General features: G+C 42.1%; 1 long non-coding RNA gene across 1 annotated transcript; it reads left to right on the top strand.

Moving 5' to 3' along the window:
- The first annotated feature begins 8 nt into the window (after positions 1-8).
- LOC139794578 (uncharacterized) lies at positions 9-5,718 on the top strand. The gene is made up of 2 exons (XR_011725182.1): positions 9-1,093; positions 4,825-5,718. It is a non-coding gene; the product is annotated as an uncharacterized lncRNA (long non-coding RNA).
- Positions 5,719-14,688: the final 8,970 nt, after the last annotated feature.

Genomic DNA, 14,688 nt, shown 5'->3' with positions numbered 1-14,688 from the left:
TAAATACTGCCTGAGACATCTTGATGAGAAGAAGAGGCAGAAGAGACAGGAAGGAAAAAAAGGAAGAAGAGCAGTGAAGGGGTGCCTCTCCCAGTAGGGAAGAAATGCATCTCTATAGATTACCCCCCCCCCGTCTCTTTCTTCTCCAACCTTTGGACCCAGCTGGACTCAACATCCCAACTGCTCTTCTCATTAGGATGGGGGACGTGGGAAGCACATGGCTGGCAACACACCCAGCAGGCTTGAAGGGATCTGAGAACACCCTCAAGTTCACAAGCACACGGAGTTTGCCAAATCATTTCAGCTCATCTCTAATTGTCAGCGATCTCTATTAGCTCAGTAGCATGGCTTTGACATAAGGATGAACAGAAGGGTTGTTACTGGCTAGTGATAGGAGAGGAGCTTCTGGTCCAAGGAAGAAAAGCATCTTCTGTGGCAGAAGGAGAATCTTTTTTCTTCCTACATAGGCTATACAGTATGGAAGGCTAAATGACAGAAGACAAAGGGACTACACAATGAAAGTCCATCAGCTTACACTTTTCCTACTGACATATAAAATAAAAAGAACACAGGCTTTACTACAGCACTACAGTGTTAAGCAACAACAGATCCATTTTATAATCACCTCTAAGAGAAGGAGAGAGGAAAAAAACGTTGAGAGTGGAGAACAGCACCATCCACAGCTATGGCTATACAGCACAACTCCTTTTGGACCTTTAGCTATAGGAGGTAGCTTGTTTGATGGTGGCAGCTCCTTCTGCAGAGCACTTCCCTCTTGGATGGCTGGACCCTCTGACAATCAGCACCACAGTGCAACTTTCCCCATGCAAACTCAGTGTAAATTTATGCAGATGGAAAGAAAAGGGAGAAGAAGGAGTCTCAACTAAGGGTTAGAACTGCTCCAAGACCATAATTTTTTTGGATCACGCCAAGATTCTGATCTTTCCACGCAATTTCTGTAAACAGCCCAAGTTAATAGGACCTAAAAATACCCCAAACACATTTTTTGTTTGCAATCAGCATTTAATTTGTGCATGTCTGCCTGGTGATGCATCATTACAATTGCAAGGTGATACCTGCCAACCCTGGAAAGGTATGTTATTCAGTGTACCTGGAATGCTAAGGGGGGACTGAAGCCATTACATGAGGTTAAAATGAGTTTGACTATATAGCAATAAGTGAGAGATTAAGATCAGACCTGGAGCTAGAAGTTACTAGAAGTTACATTCTCAAATGGCCCAGGGCCACCCTGGTTTAGACTTAATTTTTTTGCCCAATAGAACAACCAGCAAAAGCATCCCCTAGATCCCAGGAGTGACCCCACATTAGATCCTGGGATGAGGTCAAGCATACAGGTGGTGTCTGCCCCCACCCACAGAGGTCAGAGGCCTTGTTGCTTAAGATGAGGTGTACCACAAACAGGGAAAATAAACCAGCCTTAAATTAAAGTGCTTCCAACATAACACAATTACACTACATAATGTTTACTTATCTTATATGCACTCAGAGAGAAGATAAATGTCTAGTAAAAACCACAATCCACTATTAAACAGCTATAAAATACTTAGCTGTCTTCCCATTTCAAAAGCTCCGATAGTATAAATAGTGGTCAAAAGTTCAGTGAACTGTCTTGTAGTCTGGTGCTCCATTCAAACCCTGCTATTTCCAGAGAGTCTCCTGACACCGTATCTAATTTCCAAAATGAATATGCTTTAATTTTCCTTCTTCATGCATTGTGCTTTTTCCTCATTTAAAACAGCAACAGCCTCTGGCAGTAAAGGACATCGCATTCCAGCGTGAGATGAAGCTTTCCCCCCTCCCCATATGCAGGAGAATGGCATGGGTCAAGGGAGAAAAAATGTATGCAAAAAACATCACACCCCACTGACCCCAGTATATTTTACATTACAATTTTGCCATTTCCAATATAGGTTCATTTTGCAGTGGACCATATCAGCCATATTTCAGTATTTACAAAAAAAAAAAAAAAAATTCAGTACCTGGAGCATTGTCTGCATACACTATGTCCTAATGCAATATATGGATTGTCTTATTAATGTGTAGTGTTGCTTGCAGAGAACACAGAGACATGCAGGGAATACTTATGCATGCCAGCGAGGCAGCACAGGTGTACCCACTGTGGATTTGTATATACATACCATTACAGATAATACACAAATGCATTTTTATGTCTTAAAAAACAGCTGTGGGTGAAACCCCTGAAATCTGGGGGATTTTCAGTGAGGAAAGACAGGTTGCCATATAAGCCTTCTTTCTCCTAGCCATTAAAGTCCCCATAATGGGGCACCTGACCCAGGCTGAGCTATTCAAGCTGAGGTCGCCATGCTTTCAATGGGCAACAAAAGTAGCCTTATCCCCCAACATACATAGCAGGCCTTCTTCCACCTCCTAGCACAAGCAGAGATAATTCAGAGCCTAACTGGAAAGGCACAGAAGGTTCTGATGGCTTCTTAGAGCTTTGCAGCCATCCTTTACCCCTACGTGTTTTAACAAAGTTCAACTGTGATCACGAGCTCATAAATTATTTCACCTGGGACACCTGAAGTTTGTGTGAATACTGCAGGGTTTCTCTGAAACTGCAGCAGTGGAGGAAAAGATCCACCGTTTTTCTCCCAAGCCTCCTCCAAAACCAGACATGCCAGGAAATTGAGATAGTGGAACCTTGGGGCAATCCCTGTTTTAATCAAGGGTAAAAGCCACATACTCAAGGGGAGCCTGACTAGAGACCAAACAATTTTGACTTCATGTACTGCAAAGACCATAATGCCCACAGAACTGGCACATCTACCCATTGCAAACAAAATCATCATCCACTATTTTGACAGATAATCAAAGAAGTCTGACTTTCTAAAGAAGTACCAATTCCCATAAAATTCTTGGTGCTATCGACAGATGATCAGGTAGATGAAGAGTCACAAGAGTGGCAATAGCCTCATGCAGGTGTCTGAAGGCTATACATGCCAGCAAAGCAGACTCATGTAATGAGGGATAAATACAGATCTCTAGAGGTATTAAAAATAATAACCAAAAAAAAGTTCTCTCCACACAAAGACAAAATCTTCATCTTTCACATCAAGCAACTTTTCACAAGGAGCAACTTCTGGTCCTATACCATCAGACTTTCTCTATTCACCATCTCAAAAAAAACTTGAAGCACTGTCATGCTGCAAAGCTCTAAGACTTTAGGAATAACAAACTTACCTGAAGTTCAGGGTAGCCCAAGACAAACAGACCCACATGGTTGGACGGAGATGCTCAGAGGGAAGGTGAAGCAGTAAAGTTCCTGCACCAGAACCAAAGAGAAGCTCATACCATAGTGGACACAGGCATTTAAGAACCACTAATTAACTCTCTTGAGCTCACTGGTTGCAATTGCTCAAGACCCCTGCCCTGCCAGCTTAGCTTCTCAAGCCCTGGCTCAGCATACCCTAAATCCTGCTATGGATCTGCTTCTGGGGTAAAGAAAGAGGCTCTGAGTTATTTCAAAGTCCTGGCCAGGGAATTATGGGAGAATGATCTGCTTTAACAGGAGGCAGCTGGGAGCCTTGAGACCTGGGGGATGGGAGGTGGGGACAGTCTACTGAGAATGAACCTAAAAGCAATTGCAAGAGCAGCAGGGTTTTTTGTTATTTTAAGTAGAAAGGGTAAGACATGCAATATTTTCTTTAGCTGTTAGCTCTCTTAAATGTCACAAAGAAGCATTCTGTTGCCTGGCAAGTTGTGGACTCGAGGCTCAACAGGTTTGCTTGCTTATTGTCAGCATTTACCTGAACTATTTTTTAATAAAAACCTTTGAAGAAAGGAAATCTCCCACATGAGATGAGGTGTTGGGAACCTGACTGGAGGGCCCTGAGAGTCACTGAGCTACTTAGTGGCAGTTGATTGCATCCCAAATATAACCCTTTCCCTCATAATTGCAAATCCCCTCTATGATGCTCTGCACAGGACCTGCTTCTCTGTAAGCGGTTATTGGATGGGAACCTGACAGTGGTGTTTACATGTCTACAGTCTCAAGAATTTCAGAACCACTCTGGCAAAAATTGCTGTGTTTCAAGTGGCCAATCTGAGCAAACTAGATGTGGCTGAGGGCAGAACTTGATCCTTTCTGTATTCATCTGGGGCTCTGAACTTCCTAAAATGAACATTGATTTAAAATAATAATAATAATACTTATTATAATAATAACAATAATGATATTCCTTTGGCTTCAGAGCATCGGTTCTACCGAAGTACCAGCTACTGAAAGTTCAACTGCTAATAGCAAGCTATTTTGAAAAGGGAAAAGCCTGAAGGCAAATTATGAGGGAAAGAATAGATATTAATAATTTTTAAAGTCATTCTGGCTTAAGCAGTGTTTTCCTTTTCTTTCATTATTGATGATAAGTTGTTTGCTTCAAGGCCAAGTAAATCCACAGGGCCTGACCCATCCAAACACAAAGCAGTGCAACCCAGCTGAGTCTATAGCTAAAAGAGTCCAAATGGAAAACAAAACATGATTTTAAACAGTGGAAAGTATAATTCTTCTGATCAGTTAATTTTCCAGTACTCAATCTACTGTGTTCCCACCCCACCCATCCTGGTGGGGGATTTTCAGGTACAGGAGTCCCAACAAGTAACTCATTCCATTTGCCATTTCTCTGACCCTACCTCTCCAGCCTCTCAAGCCATCAGGGTGTATTCAAGCCTCTTTTGGTCAGTTGAAGACCTCTGACCTTTCCTTTTTAAGCTGAATTCTAGAGCTAATGGAAGCTCAGTAACTTTACTTGCAACAAGGGTAACCTGCGTGTTTTTTTGCTGCTGCAGGATACCAGTGGACATCATGAAGAAGTGAGCTGACAGTCATGTGCAGCTCCTTCTGCTCAGAAACTGTAGGGCTTGGAAGAAAAATCGTGGTCCATGAGAGGTTTTTTTTAAAAAAAATTCTGTCTTGGGAGAGATTTTCCCATCTTTGGATATGGAGAGCATCTGAGTTGGTGCAGGTAGACTCAAGATTAGTGCACAGTTGGTGGAGACTCTGTTTGTGGCTACTTGTTCTTGCTAGAGGATGGGAGGGGCCAAAAAGAAGCTTCAGAACAAAAGCAATGGCAATTCATGAACCTATTTTCTCCTGATCTGGAAATTCTCAGCATTCCCAAGTAACCCCATCTTTGTATGCTGCAGAAGAAAAATGGCAGCTCAGAGTTCAGTCTGCTTCAGGAGAAAAAAAGAGCAACAACATTACTTTGGTGTATTTATATTTGTAACCATGTTCCCTGAAAGACAGGAGTTTGCGATGGAATATCTTTGGCAATGCTGAAAGTAACTGGTGTACTTTGCACCCTCTGAAACAAACTCAGCAACATGCATCCTCCCTCAGACACGGCAGGTAGGTGCATCTGCAGAACATGTTGTTAATAATTAATATAATTGTATAAACCCCTAGGTATATAAATACATAGACAGACCCTCACATTTTGCCTGCTTCTCTGTAACAAATACCCAAACTGAAACAAATTTAACAAGTGCATTATACAAATCTGCAGACATAAGTCGTATCAAAATTTTAACTATCTTCAGCAAGAAAGCACTTCTATTTCAAGAAATGCTGGCAGCAGATACTGTATCTAGGCAGCCACATTTATTTTAAATTATCATTTTTGCCTTTTTATACAGCATAATGAAATGCCTGGTAAATTATACATTTTTGTAAAACACAAACTTGTCTCTTTATTTGCAGCTCAAGTCTTGCAGTATCATTTTGTCTGCATTAGTTCTAGCTCTTCATGAGAGGCCAATTACTTTTCTTAGCTGTAGAACACAGAGTGTGATATCTTACTTGTCAGTCCTCGCTGAGATGCAGCCTGGTGCAAAGTGGTCATGTTTAAGGCTCAGACCTTCAGACCCTGGAAGTATTCGAGGGCAGGTTGGATAGGGCTTTGAGCAGCCTGGTCTAGTGGGAGGTGTCCCTTCCCATGCATGTGGTTTGGAGCTAGAGGATCTTTAATGTATCTTCCAACTCAAATCATTCTATGATTCTATGAAAAGACTGAAGCACCCTGTATGTCATAACACCACCCATACTCATTTGGTCCAGCTTCAATACCTATGATTTTCAGCCCACCCCCTGTTAAACAAAAGCAAATTTTTTTAATTGTTTTTTTTTTTTTTTTTTTTTTTTTGAGTGAGGGAAATGTGTATAGGTGCTCCCCCAAGTCTCCCTGTAGAACGATGCTCTCATGACAGATGGCTCTCAATATGCTGTCTCCCAGATCTTAAGTAACTCTGAAAATATAAAGTTCACTTATACCAATGGGCCATATATATCTACACCTCTTGATTCCCTGTCTCTTTAACTGGCACTTTGAACTAGTGAACACCTCTTTAATCTTGCCCCATTATCATCCTAATAGTACCTCCCGATATTCATAAATGTCTAGCAAGACTTTCAGCTATTTGGTATGAAGAAGAAATATCAAGCTAAATTGAGAAGATTACCACATCACCACATAAATCAGTGACAGGCTGCGTGTTATTACAGTTGATTTTTGTTGACAGTTGGCTGTAGGCAGTTGTGTTTCAAGTGCCTTTTTTCACTGGGAAATTAAACAAAATTCCATGCAAAATGCAGCCCTCCAGTTCAAAAACTGTAAATCCAAAATTAGCATTTCATACTTTAAAAGGTAGCACAGCACAATTTTCCATTGAAAGGTCTGTACAGTTGTCACAAATGGGTTCTTCACACATGACACTAATGCTACTGATGCCTTTTAAGAAAGCCACCTTTCTCTGATATTATTTTCTTCTCCTAATAATCTGCATACACTATAGTTCATCCCTATGGAAAAGAAAGAGAGCTCACTTACTTATCTCTCATATGGGAGCATTATGCTTTCAGCAATTCAGACAGATAGGCTGGGTGAGGGGGGGGTGGGTTGCAGAATCCTCCCTGATAAGAGTGAACGAATTGTGGCCAACAAAAGGTTAATCTGTCCCTATTTCTGTCTCAGCATAACCTGGAGAGCAAAGAAAATGCAAGACTTACAAAGGGAAAAGACACACTGGCACAAAACACTATTCCTACAGGATCATGTCACACTTCTTGCACAATGGCCACACATGACCTAATTAATGAAAAGCTGTTGCTAAAAGTCAGGAAAGCAGCTTGGGTGATACCAGAGAGGACCAGAACTTGCGAAGGAGTTTCTGCTGCCAGCAGCTGCTGATCTGCCATTTTTTTGGCTCGGATATGTCTTGCTACTAAGGCAATTTTTTTAGCAGCTCTGGTGTCAGCAAGTTGCCTGAGCAGCAGTAGTTGAGATGGAGGTCCCCACCCCCTTCCGAAGACAGGTCCCTGATATCAGCTATGTCTTGGACATTTGTTTGGAGAACACCACCACAAGAAGTTTACAGTTTTTCCTATATATAAACACAGTGTATTGAGGCAAAGAACTACGATGCTTACTCCTGGGCATGGGGGCAGAAATATAATGTGGTTTGTCAGCCAGAAGATGTTACATGAGTCTTCATGCAAATACTTTGCTGGCAGCTAACTGGCTTCTGGCCACAGGGAGTCCAACCTCCTCCAGCAAAAACTACTGGGCTGAAAACCAAATCACCAGTTAATTGCATCTGGTTCAATGTTCCCCTGTGTTCAAGGGCAGAGGTGTAAGGCCATGGAGATGATGGCCTGTGTGAAGGGACACCCTTTCTCCCACCCTATCCTCAGAGGGGAGCTGAGGGTGGAGAGCTGACCTGATGACCTCAGAACTAGGTAATACCACTGCTTGGAACCAAGAGGAAAATCAAGTCAGGCTTCATCTGACTTCATTACCAGGCAATTTAAACAGCTGCCTCTCTCACATTTGCTCATGGCTGGGTCAAGGTTTCCTTTTTACCGCATGTGTCAAACCTTTCTCTGATGTCTCTGCGGACAGAACCAGACAAGATGTCTCTGAGACTCTGGCCCTAATCATCCATGATGGAGCAAGGTTTGTCACCCATATGAAAAAAGTTCTTGACACTCTAGTAATGGCTAGCTTTGCACCTGATTTCAGGCAGAAACTATGTGAATTGAGTCAAATCATCAAAGTGAGGTACTGGCTGCTTACCAATTACCCTGATGGGGCAAAAGGATGTTGCCAAGAAGGGTAGAAAATTGTACGAGAGAAAACAGTGAATAGGATGGAGCAATCTGACATTGTCTGTTGAGATGTTGAAAAAAGGCCTAAACTTTGCTGCTGAGTGAGCTGCAGCCTATACAGACAATTGGATGATTTAAGGTAGCACCTGTTCAACACTGGAAACATTTATACTTAGCATCTATACAGATCATAAAAAAGGATTATGCCACTAATGTGATATTTTCTAACTCAATTTGCGCATTTAATAACTTAATATCTAATTTCTGATTAATATTTCTTGCAAATTTTCAAAACACACAAGAGGTGAACTCCCATTTCTGCTTTGGACCATCTACTCAGGAAACCAGGTAGTGAGACATGGACCAAACTGGCAGTCTGAAGCAGCATGGACCACAGGGAAAACACAGTTTCCCAACCAAAAATGCAAAACACAAACAGCAGCAAAAAAGCTGCATGTTCTGATAAAGATGGTAAACCAAAGTGCATGGTCACTGGGGAGAAGAGACTGAAGTGAATGAGACATTACTGCCAAGAATAATACTTGAAACACTGCCTAGAGGTGTCTGACAAGGACTGCAATTGCAGGCAGAAGATGATTTTTTTATACACAGACAGGTAGGTTCTGTCATATTCAAAGCCCAAGAAATGTGGCATCCACCTGTGTAGTGAAATGAGGCAACCAGGTGGCACCAATTGCCAGGTAGTGGGCATGACCTTGTGTTAAGCCCACCTGTGCCTGATTAGGGCAGGCCCCTACTGCACATGAGCAGGATTAGGGGGCCAATAAAGCTCACACCTGAGGAAGCCAGGGAGGAGGTCACTTTTGGAGCAGTAGCACCGTTTCAGGCTGGTCAGCCCTGAGAGCAATAGACTCAGAGCACTATTTGTGAGTTTCTCCTGGAACACCTGGTTGGACCTTGGAGTGCCATGCCCTAAAAGAGGTTCATCTTGCTACACACCTGTGTCTTCAGAGACAGAAAGGCTGATCGACAGGAAGGAGATATGGGGGTGCATATGCATCCTCAGCCCAACTGGAAGAAGGCATCATGGGTGTCATGGGTGTTGGGGGCTGACAAAGGAGACACAAGGGTATTTCTTGAGGAGAAGCCCAACAGTGAAGCCCGGCTGCAGCAACGCCAATATTGTGTTTCAAAGAACACATCAATAGCTGAAATTATTTTTAAACAGAGAAGATGAGGAGATCTAGGACAGTGGCATTGGGAGCACATGAAGAAAGGGAAACATGGGAAGCCTAGGTAGCAGTTGTGACAGAGCAGGTTGCTCCAAAGACCCTGTGTAGCTTTAGAAACAGAAGGTCTTCTGCTCTTCTCCAACGAGCAATTCTTTAAAACCTTTGTTTCTCCAAAACTTTTGGTTTTGGCATCCCTACAGACATTGTGTTAAAGGAAGAGTCACCCTAGGTTGTTTCAGTGAATGTAAAGGATGCAAACAACCCCTTCCCTCATCTGTGTCATTTTCTGCACAGACCAGGTGATTACATCTCAACAGCAATTTCTGTACCAAACCCAATATGATGTGATGAAATCATAGTGCTTATTTCACAGAGACATCCGGCTTTGACTGAAAGATCACACTCGACTGAATCATAAGCTGAGGATGTCATAAGAACAAGTCAATTATTCTACAAATGAAGGGAAATACTTTACAAATTTTAGCTGAACTAAGTAAAGAAGGGAAATAAATCTGTAAGCTATCAAATGGCGCATCTGTTTATAATTATTATCATGCAAGAAATATAATGTTAGCTAAGCAACATAATTCTTTTTGTGTTTTGGGATTTCCTATTTTGCATCTTTTTAGCTACAGAACTAGATCTCCAGAGCAGATAATTTTTTTTCCTGGTGCTGCATAAAAATGCCTCTTGACAGGAGATTTTTTCTTTCGAAGTATTGCTCATGTGGCTGTATTTAGAAAACACATCTCAAATACTGTTCTTCACTTGGTTCTTACAAGTTGTGAGTAATACTCAGAATCATTCACATGGTGAGAGCTACGCTCATGACAGGAGACTTGAAATAACATCAGCTGGCTGTCTCTCTCAAAGCTCAATGTTGCCATCTCTTCTGCCTCCAGCCTCATTGATATTAGCAGCTGAAGCAGGATTCAACTGCTGGCCAAATAGCAGAGGTATGCAAGCTTAATGCACTGTTTTGAATTGAGATGCCTAGAAAACTCTTCAGGAAAAAATAAATTCGTAAAATATCCAAGGGGATATGAGAATAGGAGCTGAAATATAGTATTTTCCAACTGCTCTCACCCTTCCTCCTGGAACTGCTGTTGATCTTTGATCACTTCCCTCATTTACAAAGACTGTCATCTTGCCATTCTGTTCCTACTCCGTATCATTAATACAAATCTGGAAACAATGGCTTTCTCACCATCAAAACATTGCAACATCCCACTATTTGTTTCCTCTTCTAAAACGGATCATTCATTATAACCCATATCCCCCAAAGAATTTTATCACTTGAAACCCGTTTGCACTGAATCTAAACTAGCCAGGAAATCATCTCAGCAGAAATTCCTGTGTATGCTGATGCTGACTTCTCCTGGAAGCCCAATAAAGTGCCGAGTCCCTCTGCAGGCAATATCCATTTTTCTTCTTGCTGATACAGTCTCCAGCAGTAACCCCTGCAGCTGTGCATGATCCCTTGTTTTTTGTTTTTTTTGGTTGGTTGGTTGGTTGGCTTTTTGTTTTTTCCTGCTGAAATTCACTGCTCAGCTATGTTAGCTCTTGTACCCACTTCGTTCCCAAGAGTTGCAATAATTGCCTCCTTGCTTCATCATTCCCTGCCACCTCCATGCTTATCGCAGAGGTCAGCTTTTCTTTTATCTCTCCTATAACCAACTCATTATTTGCTGATTTCTCTTGCAAGGGACAGGCTGCTGCTCCCTGGCTTCTGGCCCATTCCAGTTTTCAGGGTGTTTGTGCACGTCATTTGAATATTTCCTCCAAAATGGACATTTCTACCTCTCATTATTTGAATGTAGCATTTAACTTTCTTTTCCAGGGTCTTCAGTAGCAGAAGATGTGGGTGAATGCTGGCCTGTGTCATGACATATCACCAAAATCACATTTACCTGCAGTTTGAGAATGGCATGAACAGGGATTTTCCCAAAAGAACTGGGCAATCATAAGAATTGCGGGGTTTTTGGTAATAAACAAAATAGATGCAACATATTAACTTCAGGAGGGTTATGTAAACTCATCGTGTTAAAATATATGAGGTAAGGTTTGGGACCCAAATTGCCTAAATGCTGCTGGAAAAGAACGAGATAAATGCTGAATATAAAACAGAGTACTGCACAAAATATCCTATGGCCGATGCTAAAAATAGCTATGGATATGCAATAGTTACCATAGGGGAAGCTCAGACCAGATTGTCCCTTTGAACTATTCACAGTCAAAAAATAATCCCCAATGTCAGTAGATGTACAGGTGAAAACTCAGATCGCATGGAAGGGCAACCACCTCTCATTTTTCTACAAGTCACCAAAGTGTCTACATAGCACTGGAGACACTTTTAAAAAAGATGCAGATGATCAAACTCTGAGCTAAGCTACACAAGTGAGGAGGACTTGATCTGTGGACAGATCGTATTTTGAAATAAAAGCAAATTCTGGACAACTGAAGTGCAGGTCGGGAAAGCACAGGCAGAATTGAACTTACTAAAATCAACCTTGAAGTGTTGCTAACAAATTGTCACCAAAGCACTGTGAGAGGAGTGCAGACAGGGCAACTTTTGCAGAGATACTAATGACACTCTTACTTTCAGGGGCTTTCAATGCATATTATGTACCCATTGCCCCGTTTGAAAATTCCCCTCTTCATGTAAAACAAGAGAGCTTTAAATTTTTGAACAAGTCATCCACTCATGTAAAATTGCTCCTTTGCTTAGGTGAACTAGCCATTGAGCAGGGGTGATGGTGTCTGGAAATGCAGGCATTTTCTGGAAATACAGGAGTTTTCTGGAAATATAGGACTTTCCAGCTTTCAGCCCATGTACCATGCAGCTGACCTTCCTTATCAATTATAAATCATTATCATATTAACAACACTTAATATTAATGATATATTATTATTAACATGCATACACAAAAAAGCAATTCTTTGCTGTTTCTTGTTGCTTATTGGTAGCAGGAAGCCCACGCAGGCTGGGTGGCAGCACACTCAGTGTGCCAGGACAAAGCAGTACAGCTTCATCCTGAGGCCACCAGCCCAGCAGGAGAGGTAGAGTCTAGTCCCATGTCTGCCACCAGCCAGCCCAGCAACCCTGAGTTACTTTGCTTTTTTTTCTCCTTCCTACCGTCTCCTATTTAAATCTGAATCTCTGTGAGACAGCAAATATTTTTCTTCAATGGGGTGTGTATGGTTCCTGCCACAGTGGAACTTGAGTCTCAGTTTGGACCTTGAGGTAAGAAATCAAGCGGTCGCAGCTAGAAGGTACGAAGCATACCTGGACCTCAGCAGAAATCTGATTCTGGAGGTGGTTTGTTTTAATCCAAGAGAATAAAATATGCTTTGTTGTCATCCAAAACTGAGCATCACTTGCCATCTCCTTTTCTTAAGATGAGTGAGAAGGCAGCCTGTGCTACCACGGTGAGGGAATGTTTTGCAGACAACTGTATTTATCTGTCCAGGACAGCAAGTTGGGGGCCATCTTTTCACAAAAGGTCCATGAGCACACCAGCTGCCTCTCACTTCTCATTTTACTTTTAAAAACAAACAGTAGAACATCCAGTGCCGCATAACATTAACATGCAGAGTCTCCTGAGCCCAGTGGGCCCCCAACCACTGCCACTTGAGCAGCAGACAGACACCAAAAAATTCTGAAAAGCCACTGGGGTGTCTGGTGGCCACACCGTATCTGACACCTGCAATGAGGGGCCTGGTGGAAAGCCCTGTAGCCAGCTTGGAAGAATGGCCAGCAGCCTGGGCAGCAATTCTGCTGCTCTGTTTTGTCCCAGATCAGCTCCGGCATGGAGGGGATCTTCAGGGACAGCTCTCAGGGGCAAAGCACTCCAAACATAAACAACTTCTTGCAACTTGTGCCAATGCAAAGTGAATTGTGCCACAGCTGGTGGCAGCAGGAATGCAAGAGGGGATGTAGCTGACTGCTTCTTGTAGGCAAAGTCATGAGCCTTGTGCCCAGGGTGAGAGCAAGGGGCACCGAGCTGAGCCCCAGACTAGCCAAGATGCTCCAATGGAGCTCCTTCCTTCTATGCCTCCTACCACCCATATTTTGGGGCTCCACTGCTATACTTAGCACATCTGCATGACTCCATCATGGCTAAATTACTATTTGACACTCCACAGGTCAACAAAAGGAAGTCCCACTTCTCCCCTATGTACTTGTACTTCATACCTGTTTCCACCTCCAAAACATGGTGGTATTGCTTAATTCAGCCACCCCTGCAGATGTGAGCAGGGTGTGTGTTCAACTTCCCACCTGAAATATTTGCATGAGTCACTGGTTTCCTCTCTGTCCCACTGGGGAGAAGAGGATCTTTCTCTCACTTCTCTATTTTGTCATAATCTATACAAGTAAGTTCAAAAGGGCAGGAACGAGGGTCTAGCATCCTGACCCTTTGACTCATCCTCAAGAAAAGTTATTGGTGTAAGTGCAGCTACAGCTGCTCACTTTACCCCCAGTCTCTTTAATTCCTGTTCCTTTGCCACACTCAGTGATAAACAATAACCTTTTACATTTCCTTGCTTTCTACTTTTTGTCTCTCAGTCACAGAAACAGATATACACATCTATACATACATATACACAGACATACATGCCATTTATCAGTTAACTTCTCGAAAAAATATAATTATATATCTACTCTGAAGACATGTGGAGGTTGTGGCTATCAGCCTTACTTGGCTGTTAAAAAGTTAGAAGTGACAGATACTGTACTAGCCTTTATTGAATTTACATAAAAACTTTGGTGCTAAAGAGCTTTTTCTTCCTCTTTTTGTGTCAAAGGCTGAATTTGCACTCCATATTTTTAGCCCAATAAAACTTGTGTTATGCATGGTGCCTTAAATTCCCCACTCTACAGCACAGAACAATCTCTATGTATCACAGTCCTGGTCTTCAGGTTTGAGTACCTATAAAGATAAGCCAGTAAAATGTTGTGAAAGCTGCTCTCCATTCTCACTCACTAAAACTTTGCTGAATTTGACAAGTTATACACCTCCCCTGACAGGTTGTGGAAGCAGCAACAGTATTGGAGAAGAAAAATCTTCTGACTTCATTGCCTTTTCTCTTTAAATTGCTGAACAGCCACAACAAGGTCTCAAAGTTTTTGTATTTCACTTTGTTTCGGGGTTTTTTGGTTTGGTTTAGTTGGTTGTGGTTTTTTGTGTGATTTTTTTTCTTTGCTTTTGTTATTGTTTTTTTTTTTTTTTACCATTGGCTACCCTTACTCAAAATATCTTATCTATATCAGCAGCTTAAGTCACACTGATAATGTAGATCTTCAGGCAAGATACTCAGGATGAGCCTTCCTTATGGTTTACTTCTAACACCAAG

Source organism: Heliangelus exortis, chromosome 3 (genome assembly GCF_036169615.1).
Source record: "Heliangelus exortis chromosome 3, bHelExo1.hap1, whole genome shotgun sequence".
NCBI classification, from domain to species: Eukaryota; Metazoa; Chordata; class Aves; order Apodiformes; family Trochilidae; genus Heliangelus; species Heliangelus exortis.
This window is presented reverse-complemented; position numbering and strand designations above follow the sequence as displayed.